Here is an 8,284-nt window from a genome sequence, read left to right on the forward strand (position 1 = left end):
CTGTCCGTATGAACGTCGAGATCTCAGGAACTACAAAAGCTAGAAAGTTGAGATTAAACATACGGACTCCAGAGACATAGACGCAGCGCAAGTTTGTTGATTCATGTTGCCACGCCCACTCTAACGCCCACAAACCGCATAAAACTGCCACGCCCACACTTTTGAAAAATGTTTTGATATTTTTTCATTTTTGTATTAGTCTTGTAAATTTCTATCGATTTGCCAAAAAACTTTTTGCCACGCCCACTCTAACGCCCGCAAACCGAAAAAAACTGTCAGTGTTGAAGACTCGCCTTCGCACTTCCACTAGCTGAGTAACGGGTATCAGATAGTCGGGGAACTCGACTATAGCGTTCTCTCTTGTTAATGTTCGATATTGTTTAAATAAATGAACTTTTCAGCGGCGAGTTTTTGTATGCAAAAACAAGGATCGTATAGCGCGGTCCCAGAGTATGAAGGGGAGGGAATGTGGCCGGAACATTGCCCAATCGTTTTACGATCAATCTACAGCTTGTGGAGCAGTGAGGACTGCTGACTGACGAACGGTACGAACTTTTACAAGGCGGTGAACTCCTAAGCTGAGTTGGCGGATTTTGCCGGCGGGAACGCTGGTACGAGGCCGAAGCTGCTTGCCGGGTTGGCACCGGTTTGAGACGCGAGCGCGCTCGCGACCGCGACGACGAGCTAACCTGCTCGTGCATGTGGAGCAGCGTGTGGTGGGATCGGTCGCACTTCTTGCAACGATCACCGCTTCGGCAGTCTCCCGTGGAATGCTCGTGAGCGAGGCAATTGGCGCAATATTTGTTAATGAGGACTGCTCGCAGACGCTTTTCAGCGCTGAGCTTTAGGAACCTCGCGCACTTCCGAAGAGGATGGATACCGCGGCACTGCGTTCGTTTCGTTGACGAGGGGCCATGCTGCGGGTAGTTGAATGGCGAAAGGAGATCGAAAACGAAATGAAAAAGAATGGATGATTAGTGATAGTGAACTACAACTAAGGACGAGAGGCGCGCCTTTTTATTGTGGAGATTCGGAAGACTCCGTCGGCAAAAGCACCACTTTTGCCACTGGACGTGGCAACTCCACGTGCGGTACGGATATTTACTACACGGACGTTGCCGTCGGCTCCCGGGAAGACAGACTCAATTCTGGCGAGCCGCCACTCATTAGAGGGTAAGTTGTCGTTCTTGATGACGACCATGTCATCGATGCGGAAATTTTCGGACGGGGCCTGCCATTTAGTGCGCTTGTGGAGTTCCTTTAGGTACTCTTCTTTCCATCGCACTCGGAACTGCTGATGGAGAGCCTTCAAATGCTGCCACCGATTAAGAATGGATTTCGTTTCTCCTTTTACTTCGGGTTCCACCGTGGACATAAGGGGTCCTCCGACAAGGAAATAACCTGGCGTCAGAGCCAGCAAATCTGTCGGATCCTCAGACATAGGAGAGAGCGGGCTGGAGTTAAGGCACGCTTCTATTTTTGCCAAGAGCGTGGAGAGCTCTTCGAACGTGTACTTTCGTGTGGCAGTGCATTTGTAAAATAGTGTCTTAAAACTTTTTACGCCTGCTTCCCAAAGGCCTCCCATATGGGGTGCCCCCGGAGGAATAAATTGCCATTGCATCTCTTGATGACTATAGGCATTCGTCATCGACTCTTTTACGGCTTGAAGGAAATCGCGGGAAAGCAGGGTGGCAGCGTCAACAAAGGTTTTGCCATTGTCTGACTGGACTGGACGTGGACACCCTCTTCTGGATACAAAACGAGCGAAAGCGGCAAGAAATTTTTCGGTCGTTAAGTCAAATGTAGGCTCTAAATGGATGGCCTTGGTGGAGAAACAAACAAAAACTAACACACACCCCTTTGTAATAAGACATGCTCTTCCCGTATAGTTCTTTATATTGAACGGACCGGCGTACGATGGTCTTATTTTGGGCAGAACACCCATCAGTTGGCTTTGCAACCGCTTTTTGTGGATCCCACATACTTTGCACGAGTTTAGTACTGCTTTCATCAGGTTCTTAATTCTCGGAATCCAGTATTTTGACCAGATGAGGCGCACCATTAACTGGTTACCACCACGGAGAGTTATGCGATGTGTGAAATTCGCAAGGAGGCGAGAAAGCAGGCAGTTATACGAAGAATCACTGGATGCCGTTCATTGTATTGAAGGCTTTCGGAAGCCGCCAGACAGCCGCACGCCCTGATCAGTCCTTTCGGATCTAGAAACGGGTTCATGCTTAGGATGGAACTTGAATTTGGCACTGGACGCTTTTCACTTAGGCAGTGATATTCCACAGGGAATTCTCTGCGCTGAGTGTTCGAAATTAGGAACCGCTCGGCGGCGGCGATTTCAGTGGCCAGCAAATGCACATTAGATGGGGATGTCTGCTTCGTGCACCGCTGTATGAAACGATAAACATAAGCAAGGACCCGTACCAAGTCGGCCCGTGCCACCGTGCTATCGGCTAGATCTTGGAGGGAAACTCCTCTACTTGCCAGGTCTGCTGGATTATGCTCAGATTGAACATGAGACCAATTCTCTGTTTTTGTGGCCTGAGCGATCTTCGTCACCCTATTGGCTACAAATGTGGTCCACTGGCACGCTGGCTTGTTTAACCATGCAAGCACTATTGTGGAGTCCGTCCAGCAGTAATGTTCGGAGTTGATCGTAGGCATCTGCGGAATGATGGCTGCAGCCATTTCGGAAAGCAATAACGCTCCGCACAGCTCCAGTCTCTGGAGCGAAACCGTTTTGACTGGTGCTACCCGGGTTTTCGCGGTTAGGAGTTGCACCATAATGGTGCTGCCCACTTCTACGCGGACATATATTGCCGCCCCATAAGCCTTTAGCGATGCATCGCAAAAGCCATGATGCTCGACCTTCAAATCTGGATGAAACGAGAGCCAGCGTGGGATGCGTATCTGCTCTAAAACCGAATACCTTTGGAGAAAATTAAGCCATCGCTGAGAAAGCTCATTTGGAATGTTTTCGTCCCACCCAAGCTCCTGTAGCCAAATCTCCTGCATGAACATTTTAGCTCGAACGATAAACGGCGCTAACCAGCCTGCAGGGTCGAACAATTTGGCAATTTGGGACAGGACTTGGCGTTTTGTAAAGGACGTTTCAATAGCCAACTCTGGCGGAACGAAGAAGAATTCGTCGGAGGTTTCATTCCAGCGAATACCGAGGGTTTTGGCAGTGCTTTCTGAATCGATCTCGAGAAAATCAGTATTTAATAGATGGTCGCTCTGAATGGCCGCTAAAACTTCCTTTTGGTTGGAGGTCCATTTCCTCAATGGAAATCAGGCGGAATTCAGAGCGTCTCGGAGCTCTTGCACCTTGAGCTGACCTTCTTCCGTGGAGTCCGCTCCGGCTAGAACATCATCCACATACATGGGATGGCTCAGTTCTACGTCAGCTGCTAGCTGCTGCAGTACTCGGATGGCCAGGAAAGGCGCGCAATTGACTCCAAAGGTTACTGTTTTCAATTCGAAATCTCTGAGTTCCCCTCTATTGTTTCGGAAAAGTATTCGTTGGAATGGAGTGTGCTTCGGATCTACCCAGATCTGCCGATACATTTTTTCGATATCGGCGCTAAAGACGTATCGGAAATAGCCCAATTCAGAATTTGAATGGTCAAGTCGGACTGTAAGACAGGGCCAGCATGAAGGATATCATTTAAACTGGTACCATTCGATGAAGGGCTGGAGGCATTGAATACTACACGGAGTTTAGTAGTTACGCTCTCCGGTTTTAAGACGGCGTGATGTGGCATATAATAGGCGTTGCAATCATGGGTAGGAAGAACTTGTCGCATGTGCTTTAATTCGAGATATTCCTGGATCACCGAATCGTATCTCAGAGTAACGAGGCAGAGTAACGACATATTTGCCGCACTCGTTTCTCGTGGTCGTTTGAAGGAAATTCTTCTCGCACATGGAATCGGACTCTTTTACCAACTTTATTGGTATATCCCCCACCTCCCAAAATTTTGTGAGTAGTTTGTCCAGTGAATTATCGTACGCGTGGGAGATCTGCGTCGATAAGGAGGAAATTCTGATTTGTGCTGAGGCTGACACTGGCCCAGTTAGTACCCAGCCGAGAATGGTCTATTGCCCCACAAGAGAGCCACAGATGTTGGTTTTTGCTCCACTCAGAAGCAACGAAGGCAGAATGTCGGCTCCGATAAGGACATCTATTTGTGCGCTCTAATAGAATTTTGGATCCGCCAGTGGAAAATCGGGAAGATCCCGAAGGAAATTTTGCAGAATTGGGTAGGAAGGCAGATTTCCGGCTAGTTGAGGGAGGACATAGGCCGTCGTCTCCAACTGCAACGCGGGCCTAGTCGGAGATCGGATGGTGAAACTGCAGAGCTTCTTGGACTGAGCGGATACTGTTTGGTTTAAGCCTGAGACTTGGGCTTGAACCACCTGGAATGGCAATCTAATTAGATTGAACAGTCGCTCGGTTATGAATGTTGCCTCTGATCCGGAGTCGATCAGGGCGAGGCCTTAAAGTTAGTGCCAAGATGGGAAATATTGATTACGGCAGTGCCAAGAAGGATAGGTCTTGAGCCCGTGGCGAAATAATTTTGAACACCGGCTTGCTCATTTGGAACGAAATTGGCCTGATTAGCAGAAATTGGCCTTGCAGGATTTGAAGGACTTGAATTGCTGGAAAAGGGGTTGTTTCGGTGCAACAACGTGTGATGCCGGCCACGGCAAGTAAAACAATTGTGCGTGCTTTTGCACTCACGAAGCTGATGTCCCTTTGCAAAGCAGTTTAAGCATAACTGCTTCCGTTTAATGTAGGCTGACCGGTCGTCAACCGACATTTGGAGAAAACGCGGACATACACGGACAGGATGGTTTTCCTTGTTGCACAAGTCGCAACTTTTCGATTTTGGAGACACTTTCGTCTCATAGGAATTTAGTTTTCTAGAGGGCCCGCTTGAGTTCATCGCTTTGGAGTGCGACTGAATTAGTACGTACGGTCTCACGTCATCGATGGCCTCTAGTGTTCGATGACGTTCTGTGAGGAAGGTGTTCAGCTCTACCCATGTCGGGATTTCGGCTTCTTCTTCTTCGGGAGCTTGGATGAACACAGATATACCAGCAGGCAGTCCCAGTTCTCAGTGTTGATGCCTGACATTTCTAAGGCAGTCAAACAACCCTGAACAGTACTTTGCAGTACCTTCAAGGCCGCCCCAGATTCCTGTGGTATCGACTGCACATTAAACTGTTTTTTTAACTGACTGTTTACCAACAATAGTTTATTTTCGAAACGCTCTGTTAGGTTTTCCCACGCAGAGCGGAAACCCTCGTTGGTGAGAGGCGAAATCGAAACGATGACATGCGCGTCGCCACTTGTTTTGGCATTTAAATGCAATAACTTTTCAACCGGAGTCAGCCGTGGATTATTGCCATTTATATGGCTGTGAAAAGATCCCGGAAAGTCGGCCAGCGAAGATAGTCGCCTGCGAAAACTTCTGTGTCTCATGGAGGCAACCGACAGCCAGAGGAAATGTAGGCCTGGGGCGCAGCGTTCGCGGCTGGTATGGACTGAGACGTGCCCTGATCGATTTTATCAACGAGCTGGGCAACACACCTTTCATAGACTGAATAGCAATAACTGTATTTAGCCCTGAGAATAGGCATGTTGCCTGCTGCCGCTTCGCCTGCTGACACAAGGCACTCTGAGCAGATGTCGAATTCCTTTTCAGCCTTGTCCCATAGGATTCGGACTTGGTCGCGTCGGACGCTAAGCATCGTGACGGTTGGAGCTGCGGATTCCGGAGTGTTAATCTGAGCCTCAAATTCGCTTAAGCGGTCAAAAACCGAAATGAATTTGGCTAGCGCTAGATCGGAAGCAGCCATATTTTTAGCTGTGCGCTGTACTGTGGCTTTGGATGGAGTAGCACAGTCGTCGGAAATCTGCGCAGGCGTTTTCACCGAAATGCTTGGAATTCTTGGACTCTTGGGCCCTTGAGGTGAAAAAATAGACCTGGGTTTGTCAGCGGACAATTTCTTCTTATCGTCCCCGATGGGCATAATCAGAGAAATGCGAAATGGAAAGGAAGCGGTTTTGGAGCACGGTCACACTTTTGAAAATGTGGACAGATTCCTTAGACTGCACTTAATAAATTTAAGCTTGCCGCCGTGAACGGTATAAAGCAGCGGAAAAAGACCGTATAGGATGTAACGGGTGAGAAAGTGGTGTAAAATTTACGAAGTGGAAACGCCGTAGTTTCGACTAATTGGACAGCTGACTCGGAGTGAACAGCGATTTGTATAAATGATTTATGGTAATTAGGTCCACCTGATTTACGGTTGGAGCACTTGGAATGTGGAACACAGTGAAAAAAAATGTTTATTTGAACGTAGAAAATTTTATTTTTTTGTTTACAACTGGAAACGGAGAAATTGGAATGGTGAAATTTGAATCTTTTCTCCGCGTTGTAAGTACTTCTAAAAACAAACACAAATTAATATCCAAGCAATACAGGAAAAAAGATTTATCGGGTGAACGACTTATATTTGGCGGTCGTATTATTTATTTATGGATGAAAAAAGAATTGTCTTGTAGTTTTAAAATTTTTTTTTTAAATTAAAAAAAATAATTAAATAAATATAAAAAATGTATTTGTTAAAAAAAAGAAAAAACCGCTTTTAATTTATTGCTCGGAAATTGATTTGGAATTTTATGGAAGAAATTGATGGAAAACAAAAGGCCTTTTCCGCGTCGGCACTTGGAAAAAATTTTATTTGTGGTTTGGATTTGCAGACGGGAAAAAATGTACACTGTGATATATGTATGTGGATGTAATATATGCAATGTGTATGTGATATATGTGGATGTAATATATGTAATGTATATGTGATATAAGTGGATGTAATGTATATGAATATATGTATGTATATGTGATATATGTTGATGTAATATATGTAATGTATGTGGATGTTATATATGTTGATGTAATATATGGAACTGGCGGGTAAATGTTTAATTAATATTTTATTTGGAATGGCCAGAGGGTATGTGTTGGAGGTATTTCAATGTTGGTTTTGGACGCGTTTCCCCATAATTCACAGCCGTATGTCCAAATGGGTTTCAGCACGGTATTGTAGAGAAGTACTTTGTATTCCAGACTAAGCGGAGAGTTGCAATTAATAAGCCAGTGGAGATTGCCTGCTTTAAGCTTCATATGAGTCCTTTTAGATTCTATATGTCGCCGCCAGGTGAGGCGTCTATCTAGGTGAACCCCGAGATATGTTACTACGTCTGATTGTGAGATGAGAGTATTGTTTATTTCGTTATAGCGTTAAAGAGATTGCATAAGGTCAGAACCGCACACGGTGGGAGTTCTATGATCATTTTTGGTGTCACCAAGTCGTGTCCAGGTGATTTTTTGTTATAGATCTTTTATTATAGATGCTACCTCACGTTGAATAAATGTTATTGGATTTAATGGTGGCTGGATTTTAATTGCTACAGGTAGGACAAATGAGTTGCTAGCAGTATTTGGTTGAAATACGCCTTAAAGGAGATCGGCGAATGCACTTGCTCTATCTTGTTCGCTGCGTAACCAGCTTCCTGAGGGGCCTCGCAGTGGAACGACTGTTTCTGCTGGTGGCTATATATTTTTGTGTGCTTTTCACAAAGGGTTCTTCTTGCTGGTGGGCGATAGTTGTTCGATATATAGATGTTGGGCGTTTGCTTCCTCAAGCTTAAGTGCCCTGGTTAGTCTACGTGTTGCTATTTTTAGCTGTTCCTTAGCCTTTGGGGATCTGTGATTCTGCCATTCTCTTCTTAGTCTTCGTTTTTCAAGTACTAGCTGTTCGATTTCGCGAGTTGTCTTGGTATGATTTGTCGTTTTGTGTGTGTCTGGAGGGGTAGAGGCCTTGGCTGCAGCAACAAGATTTGCCTCCATCGATTCGGTCAGGCGGTCAATATCCTCATGGGTAGACACTGTTTGATTTGTTACCATGTGAGTACAAACATATTTTGTGTACCTTGCCCAGTTGGTCCTGTTGCCTGTCAGCCTGTAGGTGTGCTCAGTTATATGTGGTCGATGCCTGAGAGCATGTAAAACTGGTGAGTGATCTGATGATAGTTCTGCAAGTGACTCAGCCGTAATATTATTTCTAGGGATCTTTCTTATTATTGCGAAGTCAATGAGATCCGGGAGCTTATTTGGATCTGCTGGCCAGTATGTAGGCCTACCCGGAGTGACATAATCGAGCTTATTTCGTGGCTTAATGAGCGCGTTGAAAAGTTGTTTGC

The 8,284-nt window shown here is 45.9% G+C and overlaps 1 pseudogene; it reads right to left on the minus strand.

Annotated features, from left to right (window-relative positions):
- Positions 1-1,460: 1,460 nt before the first annotated feature.
- Positions 1,461-6,051, minus strand: LOC122621976 (annotated as a pseudogene).
- Between the last annotated feature and the right edge of the window lie 2,233 nt (positions 6,052-8,284).

This window comes from Drosophila teissieri, chromosome 3R (assembly GCF_016746235.2).
Source record: "Drosophila teissieri strain GT53w chromosome 3R, Prin_Dtei_1.1, whole genome shotgun sequence".
Lineage (NCBI taxonomy): Eukaryota > Metazoa > Arthropoda > Insecta > Diptera > Drosophilidae > Drosophila > Drosophila teissieri.